This window comes from Phascolarctos cinereus, unplaced genomic scaffold (genome assembly GCF_003287225.1).
Source record: "Phascolarctos cinereus isolate Bilbo 61053 unplaced genomic scaffold, phaCin_HiC Scaffold_726;HRSCAF=1367, whole genome shotgun sequence".
Classification (NCBI taxonomy): domain Eukaryota; kingdom Metazoa; phylum Chordata; class Mammalia; order Diprotodontia; family Phascolarctidae; genus Phascolarctos; species Phascolarctos cinereus.
Window position 1 is genome coordinate 94,844,264 of NW_027556098.1, and position 27,721 is coordinate 94,871,984.

The 27,721-nt window shown below is 36.7% G+C and overlaps 1 pseudogene; it reads left to right on the forward strand.

The window, feature by feature from the left end:
• The first annotated feature begins 9,636 nt into the window (after positions 1-9,636).
• LOC110217519 (DNA polymerase beta pseudogene) lies at positions 9,637-10,301 on the forward strand (annotated as a pseudogene).
• Positions 10,302-27,721: the final 17,420 nt, after the last annotated feature.

Sequence of the window (27,721 nt, forward strand, 5' to 3'; positions counted from 1 at the left end):
ATGGGTCTGTTCTTTCTTTTGTTGATCAAAGCATTTAGAGATTAAAGTTTTCCCTTGAGAACTAGTTTATCTGTATTTCAAAAGTTGCAATATGTTGTCTCATTGTTTTCATTTTCTTTGATGAAATTATTTATTGCTTCTCTGATGTGTTCTTTGATTTAGCAATTCTTTAGGATTAAGTTATTTAGTCTTCAATTAATTTTGATCCTTTCTGCAAAAACTGTACATTGATAATTTTATTGTGTTATGGTCAGCACACAATATGCTTAAAATTTCTGATTTTTGTATTTATTTGTGAGATTTTTATACCCTAATACATTGTCAATTTTTGTAAAAGTTCTGTTCACAATTGAAAAGTATGTACACTCCTTTCTGTTCCTATTGCTATTCAGTAAGTACCAGAGATACATGATGTGTAACTTTTTAAAAATCATTCTATTCATGTTCTTAATTTCTTTTTGTTAAACTTGTTGTTAGATTTGTGTAGGTTCTTAACTTCTTGATTATCTTTGTTAGCTTTATAAGCAGTGTACACACACAAATGTATGTATGTATGTATATGTACTATGGTTTTACTCTTGCAGTTTTACTATTTCTTTGTTTAATTGGACAAATTTTAAGTGTTTAGATTCTATGCAATTTTCTAAATATATATTAAGTATTGACATTGATTATCTATGGTGCCTTTAAGCATAATGTGGTGTCCTATTTATTCATTTTAATCATATCTCTTTTGACTATCACCTTGTCCAAGATCATGATTGCTACTTCAGGATTTTTGAGTTCAGTTGAGGGTAATTGATTTTGCTTTGGCACTTCATTTTAATTCTTTGTGAATATGTATGTTTAGAGTTTTTCTTGTAATCAACTTATTATTGAATTCTGCTTTCTAATCCATTATGTTAAAAAAAGTGATAAAAAGGGAAAGTGGTTAACACAAATGATCTATGATTGAATAGATCTTTCCTTCTTTCCCCTTGCTTTGCCTCTGATCATAGGTTTTTACTTTTTATTTCTTTCCTTTTAATTCCTCTTCACACTCTACTCACCAGCCCTGGAGTTTGTCTTGAGTATAACTAATCTCCTGCTTACACTGTACCTTTAATTCTCTCAGTTCTCCCTACATCATATCCTGTTTTGATTAATGTATTTATACAATAAAGTCTTGTGTTCGTTTACATGCATCTGTCTGTCTGTGTTTAAACTTATGTCTGGTTCAGATGAAAGTGATATTTATGTGGTACACATCCACTTCCTCTGATCCCCTTCCTCTGTGTATGCATACTCTTCATCTTCTACATCCCAAGTGTGTGAGATAGTAAGTTCTCTTGCCCCTATTCTCCTTTCTTCTTTAATACATTTCTTATGTCTTCCTCTTTTTCCTTTCTCTTATGACCATCCAGACAGAACAGAACCCACTACAGGTCCTCTGTTTTAACTCCTATGACCTTTGGAAAAATTTTGATTCTGAATGTTTTTTTCTCCCTTCCAAATGCTGAAATGTATTTACTTTTGTAGTTTTCTTTTAAAATATGTTTTATTTATTTCATTAAATGTTTCTCAATTACATCAAAAAATTTACATTCTTTTTTTTTTAATTTGGGGTTCCAAATCCTATACCCCTTGAGAAGGCAAGTGATATGGTATCAATTATACACATGAAGTCATGCAAAACATATGTCCATATTAGCCATGCTACAAAAGAAAACACAAAAAAAATCCCCAAGAAAAATAAAGAAAATGAACAAAGTACACTTCAATCTGAAGTCAGAGTTCATCAGTTCTCTCTCCGGAGGTGGATAGCATTTTTCATCATGGATTAGTTTTATCTTTATTCCTGTGTTTGTATTTCAAAGCTTTTATTCAGCTCTGTTGTTTTCTTCAAGTATGCTTTAAAGTTCTCTGCTTTATTAAATTTATATTATTTTTATTCTATGGTATTACTTTGAGTTTTTCAAACTAAGTTGTTACTCTGAAGTTATTCTTGATTGTAAGCCTTTATCTTTATATTTTTTTTTGTGAGGGGGAAGGGAAGGGAAGCAATATTGTATTTAAAGATCACTCCCAGTAGCTGCCAAGTCTTTTGTGATCCCGACTGTAATTCATTAGTACTTGAACTACATTTTGTCTGTGAATTTACAGTATATTTCTCTGTCTTGGAAGCTCTATGTTTTGACTTTGACACTCCTTGGAATTTTCACCTTGTGATTATTTTCAGGGGACAACAGGTAGAACATATTTTCACTTTATCTTCTTATTCTAAAAGATTTGGGTAGTTTTCTCTTAGTATTCTTGAAATATAGCACCTAGATTTATTTAATGATTAAGGTTTCCAAGTAGTGTGATCATTCTTAGATTCTCTCTACTTGACCTGTTTTCTAGAAGAGTTGTTTTTGAGTATATATCATACATTATCTTCAATACATTTTCATTACATCTTCATATATCTTTATACATCTTCATTACATTTTCTTCCCCTTAAATATTCTCATATATACATATATATGTATATATATATATATATATATATATATATATACACATATATATATGTAGTATATACATATGTATATGTATATATATGTTTGGTCTATTCTAATTTTCAAGGAGAATCTTTCTTTAGTAAGGATTTGAAATTTCTGTACTAAGTTATTGGTTTTCCGTTCTCTTTCCTCCATAACTATCATTTAATTTAAAATTACATTTCAAGTGTTTTTTTTTTAAATCTAGATACTCTTCTAAGACTTGTGACCAAGGAATTTATTTTTTGTGTTTTAGAATCTATTTGGATTTGTTCTGAATTTACTCGCTTCCTCTTGGTTTCCTCTTAGGATTCTCTTAATCCATAACATATCTTCATTGTGTTTGGCGTTTTCTTCTGTTTACTCACGTCTCCAGCCTCAGTTTCTGGATTGTGAATTTGTGATTGGGTCAGACTCTTGAATGGATGGGCAGTGCTGCTTGGTTTTAGATATAATGTCAAAGATTAGGTCGCACCTTTTATAGGAATCCCTGGGTTTTGACTCAGACTCTTGGTGGCTCATCTTAGATTATGCTTTTAGACTTTTCTCTGTCTTCTTGTTCTTGCACGGTTCTCAACTTAGAGTAGGCTGTGTCTTTTGTTGTGGCCCTTGTAGGCACCCACGAGACCTTGGAGATTGTGTTGGTTAAAGGTCTCCTTAAAGGCTCCAAGTATCTTGCTTCCCAGCTGCTGCCTGGACCTTTTTCCTGCTTTGGCTCCTCTCAGGCTTAAGCTGCTTGGATATTGAGTTACCCTGGCACTGGTTTGGCCCCGAATCGTGCTGTGGTTCAGGTGCAGAATACATTAGTCACTGGGGTACTAGAGTACTTGTCTGGCCCTTCCTCCTATTGTGGCTTGGGGATGGACTGCTGGGCAGCTATACTGCCTGAGAAGTGTTTCAGCTTTGTCTCCTGCTTTAATTGAGGCACAGGTTACCTGGGCCCTGCCCTTCTCTAGTCATGTGCTAGAATGCCTGGGCATTGTAGCATTATAAATGCAGGCTAGTCTGGACCTGAACATTGATATTTCACGATAACATAGCTTTTATTTCATTTGTCACTAGATTCACGTAACTTCTGGTTTCAGTGTGAGGTACCTTACTTGCCAACAATGCTCTGAAATGACCAGAACCAAATTAAAATGTAATTTGGAATTATTTAACAATTTAAAAAAATATAATAGAAAACAGATAGTGTTAATATGTGGTTTTCTATGTCAATATGCCACCTTCAGGGATCCTTATGAACAGCTGAGTACCTTTTGTTTTTGAGTTTGTCACCACTGTCTTACTTGATTAGCTGAGATCATCTAAATTGCTTGCATCAGATGATAAGAGCAGACAAAGAATACACATTTGAAAAATAAACCATTAAATCAGGATTAATCCAATCATCCAAGAAAAAAAGAAAGAAGAAGGAACAGGGTGTGAAGCTCTTGGTTCATGTACAACCTTTAATTCAACCTGGCTGTTTGTGAATCTCTGGTAGAGGTAGTTTCCTACCTCAGCAAAAGCACAAGTCTAAAGAAAAGTAAAATAAAACAGTGAAACATAAAACAATAGGTATGGAAAGGAAGTAGTGATTTTGTTACTGGCTGGAAAGCTGGACGAAAATAGCCAACCCTACCCAACCACTTTTGGTTTTGCTTCTGAGTGGAAGTCTCATAATGACTTTTTTGGATAAAAAATTCATTATAGGAGGAAACAAGGAGGAAGCACCAACTATGTGCCCGGCATACTGCTAAGGAAATCTCCATTTTCTAGCTCAAAATCTTGAGCCTTATTTTTACCTCAAAGGAACAACATAAAATTTTTGATAGGAATAATTTACTCACAAATCAAATATATCTTTATGAGAGCATTAGAAAGGAACAAGCCGCCTCTTGTAAACTATATTCTACAATAGAGAACATCTTTACTATCACACAGTTGATTGAAAGATATAAATTATACAAGATCCCACTGTGATTATTATTTATTTGCTATAAAAATTTTGATTCAGTATAGCAAAATGCCACCTTAAGGGTCCTCTTCCAGCAAGGTACAGATGTCAGAATTATATAAGATTGCTTGAAAGACATAATAAGAGCGTTGTTCAATGAACTCTAATATCAGACAAGGCATAAAACATACAGTCTATGCTTTATGCCTCAATAATCCCTTAACAAAAAATAAATATCCCTTAATAAAAAATAAAATATACTTTAATAAAAGGATTTGTTCTGTGAAGTTTGGATTCAATCAAACGGCCACACTTGAGGACCTACAGGGCCACATGCAGCCTTGAGGCTGCAGGTCCCCCACCCCTGCCATAGATTTTATAGCCAACAAAAATGTTTGCTGCTGTAGTAGAGGAGGACTGAGTCTAAGTCAAAGGAGGATTCTTTATGGATGTTGAGGTCCTTTAGATGCCATTGTTTGAAGATGACATGCTGATGACACCAAACTCCAGAACACTGTATGCGAAATCCATAATCACTTTAAATAGTCTGGTTTAGTCAGACGTTAATATTGACTTGGCTGGATAATCCATAGAACTTGTCCACTAGTATTTATATCTTGGACAGACGCTGCAAGTAGGCAATGAATTGGATCCAAAATTTTTAAAGGAAGATGGGATGGATTGCTTTTGTTAAACTGCCAAATTCTTTGAATGACCTCAAGCTTCTACTTGAAAGAAAGATCCATCTTTTCTAATATTAATATTCATCTAACATAGTTGTAGGACTGTGGGACTACAGTATCCAAAGATTTTAAGTTGAAAATCACTCAAATGGCCATGGAGAGGCTCATGGTGGCTGTAAACAGACCACAACACATTATTAGTAAAGAATTAGGAAAGAGTATCATCAAAGAAATGCATGAATGGAAGAGTCAACTGGTCATGAATGCAATGGGTATTCTGTGAATGGTCCAGATGCACAAGTGATATCCGTATGATGTCCAGAGAAAGCACAGAAGGTCCCCAGAAGGTTGGGTGTACACTGCGGCAGAGGTATGGGAAAACCTCAATAAAAGTCACACAGGATGGATAGATATGGAGGTATCGCATGCTACATCTTTGGAGATAACATCCACAATGGCTATTTGAGTTCTGAGTATTAAGCTGAAAGCGTAAGTTTGAAATATAAATTCAGAGAATGGCAGATGAGAGAATAGACTAGTGAAGGAATTCAGTAGCTTTTAGAAGCAAAGTGGCCCATAGTCAGACTGTGTCACCTAACTGAGGATAACACAGATGATATCGTGGGGACACCGTGGGGAAGCTATCAGCATCATACACATATAGAAACTCCAGGGGTGACACAGCCCTGTGAGCCTTGGTTGCTCTGGCTATGTGCGTTGTTGAAGTCACATGTATTGTCTATTTGTGGGTTTTCTCCACCTGTCCCCTATCTGCCCATTTTCTGTATGTGGTCCCATCAGAAGTCACAGATACTTGAAGATAGTATAACTGTATGTGAGACAGTTAGATGGCTCAGTGGATAGAGAACCAGGCCTGGAGTCAGGAAGACCTGAGTTCAAATCTGGTCTCAGATATTTACTAGCTATGTGACCCTGTGCAAGTCACTTTATCTCTGCCTTAATCCACTGGAGAAGGAAACGGAAAATCACTCTAGTATCTTTGCCAGGAAAATCCCATGGATGGTATGGTCTGTGGAGTCCCAAAGAGTCATGTATGACCGAACAACAACAAACTGTGTGTGTGGAGGGATAGGAGAGATTTTTCCTTATCTATTTGGCTATAGAGTTTAAATTTGTTTTGCTTTGATCTTACAATGATGGGTGGAGGTTCTGTGAGCTGGAATGCATACCAAAGAGATTTTCCCCTGTTTTACCCAGGTAATAGTTGGGAGCCCAAAGGAAGCTTCTTTCTTATTCTAGGGAAGTGAGGAGTGAAGGGAACTCATTTAAGGAATGGGTATTAGTAATATTTCTTTAGCCTGGGCCCCTCTAAATTACATGCCCCAGAAAGCTAACGCAGGTTTTAGACATACAATTCAGAAGGACCGAGATTACAGAAGCATTATCAATGCTCATTCCTTAAATGAATGCCCTTCCACTCTTCTCTTTCCTATCATAATTCACAAAAGAACTGTCTCCTCTTTGGGCTCCCAACTGATAACTAGGGAAAATGGAAAAATCCCTTCAGTTTCAGGGTCCTTCAATGCTGCATACTTAATAGACTTGGCTCTAGGTGGTTTTTGCTCCCACCTGCTCTCAATTACTGAACTGCTCCTAGCTCTTGGCTCTTTCTCTATTCTTGTATGTATTTTTCTGGAACCTTCAAGTGGCACTGGATGATCCTGGTGGTTTCTCCAGCTCAGTTAGTTCACATCCCCCTCATACCTCATCTGGCAGTCTACTCTTGTCTATTTTTGGCCTGTGTGTCTTCAGCATCATCCTATGGGACCTGTTGTCATCCCTGAAGTGTGCCTTGACATCTATTTCTTCCTTTCCACATCTTCTAGTCATGATTATATGCCCTTCACAGTAATATGAAGTCTTAGCCCTCCTGCAATGGAGTCCTTCTGTTGAGGCCTGGGGACCTTACGGGAAATGTAATTACTAATTGGATGGGCTTATATCTGCTATATGACCCATCAGGAAGTGTAGGCTTGGCCTAATCAAGCCCTTATTAAAGCAATGGGGGAAAGGTGCATATTTAACTCGCTACCCTATTTTATAAATGACAAAAGAGTAATTTCTTCAGTGGTTTGAATTCCAAGGATGTAAGCTACTTTTGTATGAGCCAAGTATTTATTTTTATTATTATTTTCCTTTCTGTTATATTTCTGCATCATAGCTATTATGGCAATAAAATGTTCCTAGGAAGGCCACAAATAAAATATAGAGGGGGGGTCATTAAACAGTCAAGAGCAGGAACAAAACACAGAGCATTGCATGTGGAGAGTCGCCAACAAATATAATGTGAGGTCTGGCCCCAGCAAACATAAGCATAAAGACTAATGACATTCACTAAATGCACAAATACTTTTAAAGAATGACAACTATGTACAAAGCAGTAATGCAAAAGTCTCTTTTCAAATAAGAAACAGACATGATGTTATGTTTTTTAGCTCTAAAAGTTTATTTTTTTTTTAGCACTTTGTAGGAAAATACTTAAGTTTTAAAAATACAGTTGATCATCCATCAAAAATATTTTTCTGATAGAAAAGCATATATGGTAGGCTACATGTCTGGGAGAAAAAGCCATAATGTACTAGATTTTACTTTATGCCTAAGGATAATTCATAACTGCCAAGTCTGGAGCCTACTATTGTTATATCTTGAAAAATGGAATTAAATAATATTCACAATCATAAACATTCTATGTGAATGCCCTTGGGTTAGTAGAGCTTATTTGTATTAGTCATGGGGGGAAAGTCATATCCAGGGTCAAGACAGAAAGAGCTGCTGCTTTATCTATCTTATTGCACATTCTTCAAACAAAGATTAGGCCTGCTTTTTCTTCTTTCTCACCTTCCTCACACCTATTTATAAATGAAGTTTATCATGTGTGGCCTGTGAACATAGCATTGTATCTTTTAAAATTAGTTTCTATATTATAAACAGGCCTAGGTTGAATATCTAAAAATGAGAGTAGAGAGAAATAATAGTAGGTGCTTCATACATATTTGTTGAATTTTTAAAAAATTGAATTGGATTGAGATAAGAGCCTTCCTTCATCCATCCACCCAAAGTCCCCAACCTATCTGTATAAGCATATAAGGAAATAACTGAGAGGCAGTGTGGTATGGAAGAAATAGGGTTGGATTTAGAATCGAGATAAACCAGAGTTGAAATTCTAACATAAAGTTTCTTTGTACAATTCAGTGAATTAATTTAATTTTAGCGAGCTTTAATCCTTTCATCTATTAAATGTGATAATTAGTATATTTAGCACTGAGAAAGAACATAGTATAGTAGGTAGAGTGAAGGACCTGAAATCAGGAACACTTGAGTCTGTATCCCATCTCAAGTGCTTATTAGCTGTGTAACCTCAGATGAGTAACAATCTCTCATCCTTAGTTTTATTATTTGTAAGAGGCAAATAATACCTGGAGTATTTAACTCAAAAGGTTGTTGTGAGGCTCAATTGAGATAAGGCATGTTGCTCATTGGCATGCTCTCTGTTTCTCTCCCACAAACCCACACAGTCTTGCACTCATGAACATGATTCTTCATTTTGTTTTCATTGCTTAGTGTTCTCCAGCAACAATAATGATAATAATAATAACACATCGTGCTTTAAGGTTCACAATGCACTTAACATGTTAATTCATTTGTTTCTGCAACAACTCTGTTCTAGGTGCTATTATTATTCTCATTTTACTGATGAGGAAACTGAGGTTCAGAAAGTTAAGTGATTTACCCAGGGTCACAAAGCTAATAAAGCGTCTGTGGCAGGAACTGACTTCAAGTTTTCCTGACTCCAAGTCCATCAATCTATCCATGACAGCACCTATCTGCCTGGTAGGAGAATTTGGCTGTGTTGAATGCAAAAGAAGTTTTAAGGATAGTTACATTACATTCATAAACTCACAGATTTAGAACTAGAAACACCCTGGAAGTTCATCTAGTCCAATCCCTTCACTTTACTTTTGATGAACTGGATGGAGTCTGAGGACTTTAGATGAATTGTCTTTGTGTCTTGCAGCAGCAAATAAGTATCATAGGTCCCATCCGAACCCAGGTCTTTCTGATGCCAATCCTAACACTACATCCACTACTTTATGCTACCCCTTTCTCTCTACCATCCTGTATCCTTCATGACATTTTTGACTGAAAGGTCAAAGTGAACAATTTTTAATAGAAGAATAAATTCAATATCACTACCCTGAAATTCAAGCCAGATATTAAACCATTCTCCATGAGAAAAAAATAATGCATAAAATCTCATTTGCATCCAGGACTTAAATACATCCCCTGGGAAACTGACATAATACAAACACCTTAGTCAAGAAACATCTGTTATCCAAAATAAATGATAAATAATACAAGAATCTGTCGGGGAGGTATACTTTGTAATAAAAAAAAAAGATTCAGATATAATCTAGGCTAATCATTTTAAACACCCTGTCATGTTTCTTCTTCTTCCCCATCTCCAAAATAAAATGGGGCAGGAGCAAAAAAGTTAGATGGAGTAGGAGGGAAAATTGCTAAAAAATATTGATGAGCTCTTAACTACTACTGGAAAATTACATAAACTGAAAAAGATTTGGCAGGAAGATATATAACTTTATCCATCAATTTCCTGACACAGGTTAGGAGCATTGGTCTATGTGCTACAAAAGAGATGAAGGAATTAAAACATTGGAAAATCTTAGAAAGAATGAACACAAATTGAACCATAATCATTGAATTGAGCTAAGATATTTTGAAGACTTTGAGAACAGAATCCCCAGGGAGATGTTACAAATGTAAGACATTCTACTGAATTAAATTTGAAAAGTAGATCCAAAATACTTTGCTATAGTCTGGAAGTTTCCAACAGGGTTCAGAGTCAGAATATTCTCTTTACCCATCCTGGCTTCATTTCCAAGTTACTTAAGCTGCCACAGCTGTCGCAATCATCAAGGTATAGAACAACTACAGAAGGTTTAGTTCATTACAGATATTCTGTCAAAGGGTGACATTAAGTCCATGAGTGTTTGTCAGTCATTGAGTGAAGATGATAAAGTTGCATATTCATATGGAAGAAATTATATCATGTTGGTTCCCAAGAACCAGTATATTATAGTTATGGTATTGTTGTTCCATCCTTTCAGCCATGACTGACTCTTCATTTGGGGTTTTCTTGGCAAACATATTGGAGTGGTTTGCCATTTCCTTCTCCAGCTCATTTTACAGGTGAGGAAAATGAGGAAAACATAGTTAAGTGACTTGCCCAGGGTCACACAGATAGTAAGTGTCTGAGACCAGATTTGAACTCAGGAAGATGAGTCTTCTTGACTCCAGATCCAGTACTCTATCCACTTTGCAACCTAGCTATTGTAGTTATTGTGTTCCTCTATTTCACTGGCAGATATTTTTTCAATAATATGGGACCTTCTCAGACAAACGATACTCAAGATGTACTAGCTGTGTGACCTTGGGCAAGTCACTTAACCCCAATTGCCTAGCAAAAAGCAAAAATAAAATGAGGACCTATATCCTAGAACACTGGTTCTCATTTAGTGGTTCACGAATCTTTTAGAAGTTTGCAATGATGATCTAAGGGAATCATGGTGAAAATTCTTTAATGGCACCTAAAAGAGTAAATAATCAGTAAGTATACGGTCTGGTCTTAAGAGGTCCCAGAGGGATATGGGATATGGAGGGAGTGGATAACCCATCCCAGTGAAAAGTGAGAAAGCTATCTTTTACTATATCAAGTGGAAATACTGACAAACTACAGACAGAAGCCAGCAATGACCTTGTCAATTCTAAGAACCCCCTTGCAGTAATATTTCTTTATTTCTTAAATGTATTTTATAAATGTCTTAATTTTTATAGTATAGCTTCTTATTCACTCTTTCTTCTTATCATTAAAATACTCCAGCATAGAAAACAAAGCCCATGAATTTTCTCATGACACATTTAATATTATTTCCTTTTAATTACAATGAACACATAGAGCATTTCTAGAATTTTTAAAGCATTCTAGTATATTTGATCACCACTGCAACCCAAAAATCTGCTGTTCCTTAAAAATGTACAATTAAAATGTACACGCTTTCAATATACAGTCTTGTGCTTATTTTTTCTTTTTACTTTATATCTCTGCATTGATTAGTTTTAATGATGATACTACTTGAGCCTATGATTTAAATTTTATACTATAAAAAGCTCTCACATACACCAACATGAAGAGCCTGGGCATATTTTGGGGAATTACTTACATCTCTGATTTCTTGCTCCTACCCAAAATTTTAAGACTTTACTACATCACTTCACCCATTGTGTTGTTGCCATTTTCCCTTACAAGGATGCACTTCACGAAGTTCAAAGAAAATGTTTATTTGCAAGGCAAAAAATAGAAATATTATCAGAGCACCTACAAAATATCATGAAGAACATGAATGAAGATATACAAATATGATATATTGAAGAAACTGTTATATTAGAAAGAGTCCTGGACCTGGAATAACATGGGCTACTTTTGAATCTCCTCTTGCTTCTCATGAGCTATACAGCTTTGAGTTCTGAGTCATTTAACTTCTCTGAGTCTAAGTTTCCTCATTTCAAATGTTATAATGGGAAAAAAATATCTCTGCCCTGGGCTCAAATCTGTGTCTTCTACATACTAGCTATGTAACTATGGTTCTCTAGATTCTACTGTTTGTGGATGATATCATGCTGGTTGCATTAAGCCCTAGAACACTGTAGGTCCCCTGGGAGAGATACATAACCACTTACCATGCACACAGGAAGAACCAAATGTATGAAGAATGCCTGTTTTCAAATTATGACATGAATTTGATGGATATGTTATAAAGCTGGTCTATCTATCTATCTATCTATCTATCTATCTATCTATCTATCTATCTATCTCTCCTATATATAAATACAGTGCATATTTCATACGAAGTGAAGATACATTAAAACAAAATAGGGCATCCAATATTGGGCTATAATTTGATTTTAACATTTAACCCATGCTTGCCTGGCTTATATCTTTGCAAATGTACTAGTTATCTTAAGTTAGTTTATTAATTCCTTTCATTTTTTACCACACAATAATTTCAACATCCAAACTGCAAATGAACCCTGCCTTGAAATGTAGTAATTTTTTTTGTTAAAAAATTGGTATCATATGTTTTACATCCCTTTAATTTCAAAATATTTCCTTCCCTCTTCTACTACCCAGTGAGCCATCCATTATAAAAAGAATAAATTTATGAGAGAGAAAGAAAACCAACAAACCAGCAAAACTAATCAACACATCAGTCACATCTGAAAGTGTATATAACATTCTCCACTCGTAGTCCTCCACCTCTGCAAAGAAAGGACCAAGGCTGAAATACATTCATTATCAATTCGAATCTAGCTTTTGAGAAATGTCCCAGTTGATATTAAGCTTAGTGAGACCTTTCAAATGTTCTTTACTTGTGGTTGAATTACAATGGAGTTGTACCTACTGAACTTGAAAATCCTTTTGAGTTTGAGGCTCTGGGGCAGACACATATTGGTATCCCTCTTTCAAATTAAGCCTGATGTGATGTTAAATGATGGCTTGTGTGCCTATGTTATATATTTGAGAAAAACTTGTAGGTTATAGCTATTCTTTTCATATATATTACTACTTTAGTTGTTCTGACTTATTCAGTCTCCATGCTTGTAGAGTGGAGCTCTTCAGATGGGAGCTGTATTTACTCCAAAAACGACTCACAGGGTATAGCCATCATCTACATTGTCTAGGTAGATATTGCATTTTCCAAGGTACCCAGTTGTTAGCACACCCATGTCATTGCAATTTGTCATGCTCTTTTTTCCCCCTCTGAAAATGTTCTTTGAGTATATTGAAGCCTTGGTTCCCCCCAACCCAAATTCAAGTCATTGAGAATAAAACTCTTGAATGGTATAATGATTTCTAAAAAGAAGATGAAAAAGAAAAAAAAAAACATGAAAGAAGAAGTTAATGGCCACAGCTGCTATTATAGACTCCATGTCCATCAGCTCAGCAGGGTCCGTAGTGTCAAAAGACAGCTCAGTAAAGGGGGAAGTCTGCTATTGCAGCTGCTACTGAGCATTTGGGCAGCTTACCTTTCTGACACTGACTCAGGCAAGTGGTGAAGGATCCCCATTATCCTTCTGTTTCATTGGGAAATACATCTCCCTATGGAATTAAAATGAATACCTATTAATCAGGCACCAGCTGGAGACTGGATAGTCCTACTGAGGGAGGTTTGCAATCAGGAGAAAGAATGCAATAGAAGCAAGCCATAGTCAGGGAAACATGTTGCAATATTTTCCAGGTTTGCTGATTATCTTCAAGAAGCTTATAGTATAGTGGATAGAGGTCCAGTCTCATAGTCAAGATGAATGAGACTCAAGTTCTACTTCTGAGTTACTGGTTGTGTGACTTTGGCAAATCATTTAACCTCTCAGTGTCCAATGCAGCACCCTGAGAATATATTTTTGAAGAGGTGCTGGCCTTCATTGTTAGAGGGAGTTTCTTTATCCACTGAGTTCCTCGTATCCATGAAATCACAGGTCTTGTCACTATTTGTCCAACAGTATGACAGACGTTAAGAACCATTTTGAGGGAGAGAAGAGGATATAACTATAGGGGAAATGCAATCATTAAGGGGTCAAAAGTACCCCTGAAGCACATGTGGAGGAATGGGAAAAGGAAATTGTTTGCCTTTGGTTAGGAAGGACAAATAAAAGAAAAACAAATACCTGATACAGAAAAGAAGGCCCAAATGTGTGTGGGAGATGATAATAAACTTTAAAAGCAAGTCAAGGGTATCTAAATTTTCTTTGACCATGTAACCTACAATTTACACACATTTAAATATTTAGCACTTACAGGTTATTAAATTGCACTGGATCCATGAGCATCATTTCAGAAAGGAACATGCTAGCCTTTTCCTCAGAGGAAACCTGAAATACACTTTCCTAAATCTCCATAATTGAAAGAATTCTGGTAACATAAGAGTCGTAGGGGTTCTCTGTTCTTGTAGGCAGAGAAGCTACCTATAACACAGGAAATGATAATTCAAGGTTACGATGATAATTTTAGTTCTTTTTCCCCCAACCCCAAAACTGATGACAGCTGTGTGCCAGCATAAAGTAGGTATGTGCTGAATTTCAAATACTCACATTTCACTTTCTAGTTTTCAAGGGCAAATGGAATTTTTGGGTTTTTTTTCCCTCTTCACTACTAAACTGACAAGAAGGAGAATAGTTCAATTTTAAATTTTAAGTCTTAAAATTCAAAGTAGTTAAGGAAGAAAGGAAGGAAGGAAAGGAGAAAAGAAAGAAAAATGAAAGAAACAGAAACAAATGAAGATAAAAAGAAAGAAAGGAAAGCTAGGAAGGAAGGAAGAAAGAAAGATTTAAAAAGAAAAAAAGGAAGAAGGACGAAAACGAAAGAGAATGAATCAATGAATTGAGGGAGGGAGGGAAGGAGGAAGGAAGGAAGAAATAAAAAAGAGTCAAGAGAAGGAAGAGAAGAGAGAGGGAGGAAGGAAGGAAGGAAGGAGGAAGAGAGGAAGGATGGAAGTAAGGAAGGAAGGGAGGGTAATCCCTCTTCCACAGTGTTCTCATGTAGACTCTGTGGGCCAGGCCTGCTAGTGTGCAAACATTATTAAGACTTCTCAAGACATCTGGGGCTTTTGGCCTTCGAAAGTAATTCCTTGCACCAAGAAGTCATGCAGCTGAGACACATTTCTATTGGCCTTGTTTGTAGACACATGGAGGACAAAGAACATTATTTGTGAGTCTTGCTGATCCACTGTGCTTTACCTGCTGAGCAATCAGGGAATTAGGGGACTAGCTCAATTCAATTCACTAAACGTTTATTTTATTTTTTCTTAACATTTTATTTTTTCCTGTTACATATAAAAACAATTTTTAACATTCAGTTTTTAAAATTGAGTTCAAAATTCTGTCCCTCTTTCCCTCTCATCCCGCCCCCTTCCCTAATGATATATTATACATATGTAGTCATGTAAAACATCCTTCCACGTTAGTCATGTTGTGAAAGAAAACAGACAAAAGATGAAAAAAAAGCAAAAAATTCTATGCTTAGATCTGCATTCAGACCTATTGGTTCTTTCTCGGAGGTGGATAGCTTTTTTCAATCATGAGTCCTCTGGAATTGTCCTGGATTTTTATATTGCTGAGAATAGCTAAGTCATTCACAGTTAGCTGACCATTTTACAATGTTGCTGTTACTCTGGACAATGTTGTCCTAGTTCTCCTCACTTTGCATCAGTTCAGCCAAGTCTTTCTAGGTTTTTCTGAAAGCATTCTGTTCATCATTTCTTAAAGCACAAAAATCATTAAATATTTATTAAGTATTTTCTAATATTCTAGGCACTGTGGGTAAAGAGATGAGATTTCATTGAATGGGCCAAGAAAGGTTGTCTGACATTCCACAGCACCTGTGTACTACTGAGACCTGGAGCACTTATTTGGGAAAAATCTCTGCTCTCCTTTACATGTCAAACTGCTTTCCTCTGGGTTTCCCCTTTGATAAATGGAAGGAAAGTAAGGAAGGAAAGAAGTCTGACCCATCGGTTGAACCTCAGGGAAAGGGAGGACGGGGAGAAAGAGAGAGAGGAGTGAGATTGTCATAGATTTTTCCAATGTTTTAGGAAAACAGAACAGGGAAAGAATTTACAGGAAGATACAACAGGCTACATGGTTCACTGGGGCCAAAGTTAATGACTAAGTCAGAATTAGAATCTCCCTCTCTACTTTTAATTGGGGCAAATTACTACATGTTCCAGATACCCAATATACAAGTCTACTTCTGATTGATGCTTGGAAAAATGAGATGATTAGACACTTTCCATAAGACTTGCCCTGTTGACAGTAGACTAAAATAGAGAGGCAATAGAGAATCTTAATTGAAGCTCTCAAAAAGTAATTTTCATCATGAGGTAAAGAATCTTTATTGATCTGTGTGGTAGCTAAAGGCTCAGATGAGAGGTATACACATTCTAGTGTGACTAGTCATTTCCATTCAGCCTCTCTTTGACAAGCATTGTTCTAGATTAGTTGAGGTAAAACAAAAGAAGTACGAAGCAGAGTCCTTACTGTCAAGGAAATTGTTATTGGTAACAACAGTACAATTTATACATTGCTGTAAAGTTTGCAAAGAACTTTGCATACATTAACTTATTTGATCCTCATAATCACCCTATGTGAAGTAGGTGCTATTATTATCCCTATTTTACAGATGAGGAAAAGGAGACAAGGTTAAGTGAACTTGCCCAGGGTCAAACATCTGAGGAGGGATTTGAACTCAGGTCTTCTGATTGCAAGTCCTGTGAACTATACATTGTGCCACCTAGCTAAATCTAGTTGGGAAAACAAAATTAGCATAGCTTTGTCATTAGCAGAAGAGAAGCAAAAGAGAATTCATATTCAGAGGTTTTATACTTTCATACATGAATCTGTGATTTCATCAGTTGGGGTATTTTCTCCAGCAAAATCCTTCTATGACTTAGTACCCAGCTTTTAAGAGTTGTTATGGCTAAAAATTTCCTCACCCTGACACCAGTCTGGCAACGACTTTCTTGGGAAATTATCTAGGTTAGTCCTTACACAAAAAGTATTCAGTCAGCTGGATAGAGTGTTGCATCTAAATCAGGAAGACTTGAGTTCCAATATGGCCTCAGATGCTTATGAGCTGTGTAATCCTGGGCAAATTACTAATTGGTTTTGCCTCAGTTTCCTCATGTGCAAAATGGGGATAAAAATAACAACCACCTCACAGAGTTGTTGTGAGGATCAAAAGAGATACTTAACACAATGCCTGGCATATAGTAAGTGCCTGAAGTCAGGAAGACTGAGTTCAAATCTGGTCTCAGACACTTACTAGCTGTGACCCTGGGCAAATCACATAACCCTGTTTTCCTCAGTTTCCATATCTGAAAAATGAGCTGGAAAAGGAAATGGCAAACTACTCCAGTGTCTTTGCCAAGAAAATTCCATAGACATTATAGTTCACGGGGTCGTGAAGAATTAGATATGACTGAATGGCCGAACAATCATAAAAATATAAATGTTAACCATTGTTATTATTAGTTATTTTTTCTAAAGCCTTTCTGATTTGGTAGGACCTACCTTGTTCTCTGCTAGTCCTCAAAAATCTTGAATCACCTCTTCTCCCTTATGAGATAATAGAGCAGGATTTAATGCATCATGTCATGGTGTAACAAAGTGCTGAATTGTCTTTTATGATCAAATTATATGTATGATCAAAAGAGTAACATGTAAAATACTTTGCAAGCCTTAAAGTGCTGCACAAACACCAGCTACTGTGTTATTGTTATTATTTTGTCATTGTAAAGATAATTAGAGAGTAAGACAGCTTATCACAATATGCTAGTTGTGTGGTGTTGGTGGCTAGGTGGTGCAGTGGGTAGAGCACCTGGCTTGGAGTCAGGAAGACTTATATTCTTGAGCCTCAGACACTTACTAACTGTGTAACCCTGAGCAAGTCACTTAACCCTGTTTGCCTCAGTTTCCTCATCTGTAAAAAAATGAGCTAGAAAAGGAAATGACAAACCATTCCAGTATCTTTGCCAAGAAAACCTCAAATAGGGTCACAGAGTCAGATAGGACTGAAACGACTGAACAAGAAGTTGTGTGGTATAGACAACAGCTATAAAAGGAGTTAGAGAAAAAAGTGGAAAATGTCAAGTTGCCAGAGGAGCTTAATGGAAGAGAGGATATAGATTCTGAGACTTGAGGAATGGCTTGACTATAGATAGTGGAAGGAGGTGGAAGGGTACTCTAGGTTGTAGAAAGGGAAGGAACAAAGACAAGAAGGCATTAAGGACATCATACATGTGAGACAAGACAAAGACTGGGTGAAGTTTAGTGATGTTTAGATTGAGCCTAGATTAAAGAGAATATTTAAAGTGAAAGAAGTTTGAACAATACAGTAGGTGACAGAGAGCCATTGCTAGCTCTTGGGTGAGGGATTAGGATGATGGCATGATGTTTTAGAAAGGATACTCTGGCAAGTGTGTGCCAGATCGACCAAACTGGATGAAGCTTCCAGGAGTACTAGATTTAGGAGTCAGAAACACAAAGGTGATAGTGGAGAAGAAATATTGATTGTTCAGAGGGAACTTACACTTTATGGATCTGCTTAGATACTACCATCTACACAGCTATACCATCTCTACATGGCTCATCTGTAGCTAGATGACAATATTGACAGGATTCACAAACCCACTCTCTCTAAGGACAGGCTGTAATTTGTGAAACCAACCAGTCCTGATGGATGTCTGCTTGCTTTGACATCAGGAGTTCTGATCCTTCAGTCTGTGAACTGGTCTTTAAAAAAGTATTCTGATAACTGTTTTTCGATATAATTGATTTCCTTTATAATCTTATACATTTTATCTCATATATTTAAAAGCATTAATCTGAGAAGGGTTCCCTAGGTTTCATCAGATTGCCAAAAGGGTTCATAACACAAAATTATTGGATCTCAGTGCTGATCATTTATTATTTGATTCAATAACATATATTAAGTGCTTATTATGTGCCAGGTGCAGTAGGATATACAAAAACATAAACAAAATGGTTCTTGCCCTAGAGAAATTTATATTCTCCTGGTGTGGAGGGTGGGAAGAAACATGTACACAGACAGTTAAATTGATACAACATATTTATAAAGTAAATACAAATTAATTTAGAGGATATGCAGGGATATGCTGACGGCAGCTCTGACTGTCTCATGATTGTTAAATTTTCAGTATAAGCATTTACAACTCAGAAATCAGCAAAAGCTACAGGGCTTGATTTATTGTTTTGTAGATTGCCTAGACTTATGAAATAATGGAGAAAATGTTAATAATGCAGATTAAACTTAAGCGTGTCATGTATATATTATTTTTTTTCTTCAGAGAGCTTAGTTTTTAAACATTTACACCACATCGCTGGGGGCATATAGGGAAATTAGTATCTAGAGGATCAGGAAAGGCATCATGTAGCAGGTAGTATGTGAGCTGAACCTTGAAGGGTGTTAGAAATGTTAATAAGTAGAAGTAAGGATAGAATGAATTCTAGGTGTGGAAGTCAGTCTAAGCAAATACATGGAACTGGAAGGTTGAAGGGTGTGTTTTGTAGTGTAACAAGTGGGCCAGGTTGACAGGGATATAGAGTTCATGAATGGAAGGAATGGGAAATCAGTCTGGAAAGATAAATTGGAGCTGAATTGTGAAGGACATTAAATGCTAGACAGAGGAGTTTGCATTTTTATCTTGTAGTTGTGTCTTGACTTAGAACTTAACTCTTTGCTCCCACTAAAGGTCTCCCTACCTATGGATGACTCATCACAGCATTGCGAAGTAGGGGACATTTGGCTTTGATGGCCTTCTACCTCTCCCCCCAGTATTACTTGTTTCCTTTTCCATTCTCAGAAATCAATGATTCAGTGTCTCCTTTCCTCACTACCCTATTCTCATTTAGCTATTGTGGTAGGGAAGCTCTGATGAATTAGTTCCTGCTAAGGTGTTAGGTGTCCCAAGTGTAAATTCATTCATTCAACACATTTTTACTGAATATATATGTGTGTGTCCATATATATATACACATACATACATACAAAGAGTAATAAGATGGCATTACTGAACAGATCAAAGGCTGTTATTATCTCATTATTTATCTTGGATAAATAAATAAATAAATATTTATCTTGGACTCCTTATTAGCCATATTTTTGTCCTTTTAATAGAAAGATCAAATATAGAGAAATGAAGCAAAACAATTGAGTAACTTTGCCTTCAAGGAGTCTGTGGTCTCATAAATGGCTCTCCAAGTTTTTTCAGTGGCTATGAGGTTTTTTACAAAGAACTAGATAGGTCAGTAATACGTATGGAAAAAGTCATATTATAGCATGTTGGCTTTCAAGAGGGAAGACCCAAGGACTGAAACAAAACATGAAGAAGGTAACAGAAGCAATGAAGAAAGATAGATTTGAGGTAAAGGACATTACCAGATCTTAGTTTCTGTAGGGAATAGATACAGCCTGATCTCAGTCCTCCTTTCATTTGAAGTGTGGAGGTGCTAGAGCTTTGATTGTGAAAGTCTTTGGGGGGGGGCGGGAGGAGTGGTGTGCCAAACTTTCTATCACTCTTCTTAATCGACATCCAATGGAGCTTTCTGCCAAAAGCAAAGTAGCTAATAATGTTTTGTTTTGTCAATGATCACTTCATTCTTCAAAACATAAAGGAAGTGGTAAGGGAAAGTGTTGTTCTATAATTCTGAAAATGACTAATAAGAAAGAAGTGAAGTGCAATTGATAGTAACTTATAGGGCTGAAATAACCACCCAGACCCAGAATCTGTAGAACAGAGAAAGAATGTTGGACATGTCTGACAGGCACATGAGGTTTGGGGAGCTCAGCTTTCAAAGATATAAGAAATGGGAAAGATAGGATAACATGGCCTCAAATTCTCTATAAGAAGTCAGCTCAGGAAGGATGGGAAGTGTTCAAGAATGAAATTCTGAAGAGTCAACAAACTGTTCTTTTAAAAAATTTATCTAGCTGTGTGACCCTGGGCAAGTCACTTAACCCCGATTGCCTCACCGAAAAGCAAAAAAAATAAAAATAAAAAAATAAAAAATATTATTATTTATTAACATTAAACCTCTCTTCTTTTTAAATTCTGAGTTCCAGATTTTCTCCCTCCCTGCAGATCCTCTCCCACCCACTGAGAAGGCTATATATATATATATGCATGTATATGTATATATATGTATATGTGTGTGTATATATATATGCATGTATATGTATATATATGTATATGTGTGTGTATATATATATATACATATATATATATATACATATATATATATATAAAACACATGTGAAATTATTCGAAACATATTTCCATGTTAGCCATATCATAAAAAAGCAAACAAAAGTGAGAAAATTATATTACAATTTGTACTCAAAGTTCATCAGTTCTCTTGCTGGAGATGAATAGCATTTTTTCATTATGAATTTGGATCATTGTATTGATTAGAGTAGCCAAGTCTTTCACAGTTGATCATCATTACAACATTGCTGCTACTGTGCACAATGATTTCCTGGTTCTCACTTCCCTTTACATTAATTTGTATAGGTCTTGCCATGTGTTTCTGAAACCACTCCCTTCATTATTTCCCACATCATGATAGTACTCCGTCACAATCATGTGCGACAACTTATTCAGCCATTCCCTAATTGATGAGCATCCCTTAGATTTCCAATTCTTTGCCACCACAAAAAGAGCTACTACAAATATTTTGTACATATGTGCCCTTTTCCTTTTGTCTTTGCTCTCTTTGGATTACAGACTTAACACTAGTATTGCTGGATCAAATGTTATGTACAGTTTTATAGCCTTTTGGTCATAGTTCCAGATTGTTGTCCAGAATGGTTGGACCAATTCATGACAACCTGTTCTAAACAGTCTTTTTGATAAAAGTAGAATTGTTTAGAGAAAGCAATATGGATGAACAGGCAATTCATCTACTAATGTCATTTTTACAAAAGACAGATAGAGGATGGAGGGAAGGGCATGAGGGATTATCCTCCAATGGATTATCATCCTTGAATAAAGGATTAAAACAAAAACATGGCACAATTCTGAAAGAATAGTGCCAGGAACATTTGATCTCAGAATGAACCAAGGTTGCAGAACAGTAGAGACAAGAAAAGGGAATTTTTTCTTTTCTTTCTCTTTTTTGTAAAGCTACATTGGAGAAAAGAGGAAGATCAAACAATGGACAAGATGTGTGCTTAAGGCAGATATGATGGTAACAGTGATGGAGAGAAGGCAAAATTACTCAATTGGTATTTTGCTTCTTTGTCATAAAGAATATTTGTACTAGAAACTATGGATCAAAAATGGCTAATGTAGAGTTAAACCTAAGGCAAATAATTAGATAATAAGAAAATACCTACCTGTCTTTGATGAATTCAAGTGAATTGGCCTAGGGCACAGAAAACACAGCCACAGTCAGGAAGCTTCAAAAGATTATGGAGAAAGGGATAGGTACCAGAGCATGGGACAAAAAAGGAAAAGCTAACTGTTGTCCCAATCTTCAGAAAAATGAAGAGGATAGTCTGTCAGCTGTAGGCCAGTGAACTTGAAGTCTGTTCCTGGGAGAGTAATCTAAAACATGATGAAATGTTTCATTTATGAACATCAAGAAAAAGAAGTGATCACAATAAGCCAGCACATTTCCTTCAAGAACACAAGATGCCCCCTTAAACTCCTTCCTTCTTTCCTTCCCCCCCCCCACTAGGTGGCACTGTAGATATAGTGCTGGACCTGGAGTCAGGAAGATCTGAATTCAGATGTAGTTTCAAACTTTTTAATTGCCTTATCTATGAAATGATGACAATGATAGCCTGACTGTCCCAAGATTGTTTTAAAGATAAAATCATATATTTCTAAAGTGTTTTACAAAACTCAAAGTATAAATGCTAGCTGTTACTGTTGCCATTATTTGATTTCACATAACACTTTATAGGGGCATTTAGCACGTAGTAGGTTCCATAAATAGTTACGTATTTGATAAACAGTGAGCTTTCAAAAAAGATTAATTCAAATACTTTCCCAAAGTCTATAGAATTATACAGATAACCAAGGTGTAAATTCATTTTCTTAATAGCCAAATTCTACTTCCACTGATGTGCTTCATATTTTATATTCAAAGGCAAGTGATGACTTCTGCTAATCAGCTCCCATGTCTCTTCTCCTTCCTCCTCTCCTACTCCTACCCTTCCTACTCCCTTCATGGCTTACTGTCAAAAAGAATAAATTCCTCCCAGGCTGTGAACCCTAGCTTTTTGTACTCTCCTTCATCTGTGCCTGGGCTGTTCAGAGAGCAAGTTGGGAGCTGCTGGGATTATAAGATGTTTTTATAAATGTATTTTCAAAACCAGGACCTCTGAATATATTTGGATTAAGCCCTTTAACAGTGAGCGTACTCTGTACAGACCGAGTGCCTTTCATCAAAGGACTTCAAAGCACTTTGCCAAATCTACTTGGTAAGATCCATTATTTTGCACTTTTTTTAAGCTAGCGAATCAGTCAAAAAATAACATTGAGAGAAGCCCTGCCCACTAGACTGGGAGTCAAAAAGAAATGTGATATCCTCTGCCAACCCTTCCCCTTTGGGTTAGTTTTCATCAGTACATGTGTTTGGGAGGGAACTTTTCAGAGTATGTTTCTGAGGGCAAATGTTTGTGGACTCCTGATTGTGCAATAAGAGTGGGGGTGAGGGTAGGGCTAGAAGGCACTCCAAGAAATCTTCATGAAGTGGTTGCCTGAGAGCAAACAATAGAATTTATATTTATAGTGGGGGGGGAGTGATTTTGGGCAGGTAAATGGCAAGCAACACTGCTTTTATGTATATGCACTATAAGGAAAATGATAAAAAATTACAGAGAAGCAAATGCAACTTAATGATTTATGCAGGTTTTTATGTCATGGCCATTTCTGATTGTATTTCATTGCCTCCACCCCCAATATGGTGAGCCTCCTCTCACAGCAACAATAACAACAACAAACAGCCAAGCAAAAATAATTAATTTTGACAGCATTTGTAATGTTCCACACCTGCAGGCCCCCACCTCCCTAAGAACAGGAGGGAGGCACATTTTTTAAATCTATTCTCTGGGTCTCATTTGGTCATTAAAATTAAACCTCCCCAAAGTCTGTGGATGTTTGTTGTGTATTTGCTGTTTGGTTCTGCTACTGTCATCATAGGTGTCAACTGATTTCCCAACTGAGCATCTGTCATCTCTCTAAGAGCACAGACAGGTTTTAATTTGCCACACATGAAAATAGGATTGAGAACTCTAAGGGGCCTGAGGGATCATCCAGTTCAAACCCCTCATTTTGTGAAGGAAAGTGAGGGCTGGAAAATACAAAATGACTTGCCTGAGGTCAGGCAGGTAGGAAAGTGGCAGATAGGAGATTTGAGTCCCAATTGTCTCAGTCCCAAGCCCATGCTCTTTGTATTTTGAAATTTTTTATTCACAACAGAAGTCGGACTATTTGGATCCCAATAGGGTTTTAGCCATCATCTAATCTACTCCTTCAGACTTCTCCACCCCTTAACACCAAATTGCAGTCAGTTTGTTCACCTGGAAGCTATTTAGTTGAATATCCCAAAAGGCTCCACTGAAGATGACAAAAGGGTCAGACATAGGGAACTTTTGTGCCAGCTCTTACTCTCCACCACCTTCTCCTCAGCTTTATATGAGTGTGGAAGAGTAAAATAAATACTTAATTTGGAGTCATAAGATTTAAATTTTAATACTAGATCTGGTTCTTACTACCCAAGTGCCATTGGGCAAGTCATTCATTCGTTCTGGGCCTTGGCTTCATCATCTGGACAGTGAAGGGGTCAGAAGAATTGGACTCTAAGGTAACTTCGAGTTCTACATCTCTAATTCATCATGATCCTGGCATTTTCCTTTGGTTAGGGCTAGGGAAGGAGAAGAGAATCTCTGTTTGTACAAATGTGATGGCTCTTTTTTCCCTTGTTCTCATCATCCTTGACTTCCTTGAAGCATTTGACACTATTGCCCACTCCGCTCTTCCCTAATTCTCTCTTTGGGTTTTTATGGCACTGCTCTCTTGGTTCTTCTGTTCATCTGACTGCTACTTTTCACTCTCTTTTGCTGACTCATCATTCATATCATGACCATAACTATGAGTGTTCCCCAAGGCTATGTCCTGGGACTTGACTTTATTCTGTGCTCTTTTACATGCTGACTTCAACAGCTCCCAAGGGTTCTATTATTTATTATCATGTCTGTGATGACTTCCAAATCTATATGTTCAGCATTAGTGTCCTTGCTGAGGTACAGCTATATATTACCAATTGACTTTTGGACATTTCAAAATGAATTCCTGTAAACATCTCAAACTCAGAATCTCCAGAACAAGACTCATGATTCTGTGCTGTTGGGAGGGGATCAGTTGCAAAGAGATATAAATTCCAAAGAGGGGAATTTATATTTGATTCTAGAAATAATAGAGAGCTTCTGTAGTTTACTGAATAGGGGGATGGTATGATCAGACCTCTGCTTTAGGAAAATCACTGTGGCAGCTATGTAAAGGATTGATTGGAATAGCAAGAAATGTGAAGCAAGAAAACCAGTGAAGCGTCTTTTGCAATAGACCACGTGAAAAAATTTTAAGGACTAGAACTAGGGTGAGGGTTGTGTGAATGGAAAGAAAGAGATGGATGCAAGGAATGATGTGGATATAAAACTGAGAACAGCAGCAACTGATTTGACATGTGAGATAGAGTAAGGAGTTGAAGGTTACAAAAATGCTGTGAATCAGGGTGACTAGAAGGATGGTAATCCTCAAAAAGAATAAAGGGTTTTGGAAGAAGGGTGAATTTGGGGATAAAGATAAAGAGTTCAGATTGGGGCATATTGAATTAGAGATGCCTAAAGGAAATCCAGGTCAAAATGTCTAATAGGTAGTTCATGATGTGGTACTGAAGCTTAGGAGAGATATTAGGATATTAGGGCTGGATATAATGATATGTAAGTCATTTAGAGTGATAGTTGAATCTGTGGAAACTAATGAGGTCACCAAATAAGAGAGGAGAGAGAGAGAGAGAGAGAGAGAGAGAGAGAGAGAGAGAGAGAGAGAGAGAGAGAGAGAGAGAGAGAGAGAGAAGAGGCACCATGGAGTTTACATACAGCTAGTGGTCATGATATGAATGATGATCCAGCAAAGGGTCTGAGAAGGGTCAGTCATATATATTTGATGTAGGTGGATTTCTCAAGGAATTTGAAAATGAGAGGTTTTATAATATAATAGCCAGTAGAGATGGAAGGATCTAGTGAGGAGACCTGGGGATTTTTATAGGCTTCAGAGGATGAGGTATTAGATAGGGAGAGAATAAAGATCATAGCGGGAAGAGTATAAAATGGGAACAATCTGCTGGAGGAGATAGAAAGGGGCCAAGTGTACATGTAGAAGCATTGGGCTGATGAAGAGAAGAGCCACCTCTTCATCAGAGATTCAAATAAAGGAGGAAGTTAAAGGGTTATGATATGAGGAGCAGAGGAGAGAGGGGAGCTTTCTATGAATTCTGTGGGGGGGGTTTAAAATAAAATATGAAGCTAGTTCTTAGCTGAGAGGGTAGAAGGGGAAAGTGCAGTGAGAAGGTTGAGGAGAAAAGATAAAGGATGGAGCAGTTACTCTGATTAGTGAGTTAGTCATTCCCATCTCCACAACATTTCCCTACTCACACAGATACCACTTTAGTTCTGACCATTATTACTTCTCATCTGGACTACTGCAATATCCATCTGACTGGTCTTTCTTTCTCAAATTTTTCTCCACTCCAATCAAGACTCCACATAACTACCAAAGTAACTTTTTTGAAGTGTGTATTTGACTATGTCACCTCTCTACCTGATAAGCTCCACTGAATCCCCTTTGCCTATAGTTCAAATATAAACTCTTTTGCTTGTCATTTAAAGGCCTTCACACCCTAGTCCCAACCTATTTATCCAGGCTTATTATTTATGCATTACTTCTCTTTCTGCAATAGATGATCCTGTCACAATGGCCTTCTAGCTGTTCCTCCACACATGACACTCTATATTCCGCCTTTATATCTCTATACCGGCTGTCCCCTCATGACTGGAATGTATTCCCTACTCATTCTTAAAATCCCTTGTTTCCTTCAAGATTCAGCTCAATTATGACCTACATGAAGCTTCTTCTAATTTCTCTCCACCCCCAGCTCCTATTGTCTTTCTTTCCAAAATTACCTTGCATTTATTTGGTCTGTACTTTCTGTATAGATAGATATCTTGTTTTTTGCTGCTATTGTTTGCTCTTCATTCTTAAAGAGGACCAATAACATCATAAGGGTGATGTCTTGGCTTACAAGTGAATTGGATTAAAGTGAGGCAGAGCTGTCCAGTCATCAGCCTTTCTCTCCTGAGTCATCGGGGTCCAGTGGTAAGACATAAATCGAGATGACTTGTGATGACCCAGTAGATAGATATCTATCTAGACATGCACATACAGACCAAATAAATGCAAGGCAATTTTGGGAGGAAAGACAATAGGAGCTGGGGGGTGGAGAGAAAGGTAATTTGTGTGTGTATATATATATATATATATATATATATATATATATATATATATACATATATATATATATATATACACACATATATATACATATATATGTATATATATGTGTATGTATATATATGTGTATGTATATATGTATATGTGTATGTATATATGTATATGTGTATGTATATATACATACCTACATGCATATGTACATATACATTTGTGTGTATTGGTCTGTACACATACATGGTCCTTCCATTGATAGAATGTAAGGCTTCCTTTCAGGGAAGGAGCTATTTCATGTTTGTCTTTATATAAAATGTTGTTGTTCAGTCTTTTTTTCAGTCATGTCTGACTATTCTTTACCCCATTTGGGATTTTCTTGGCAGAGACACTGGAGTG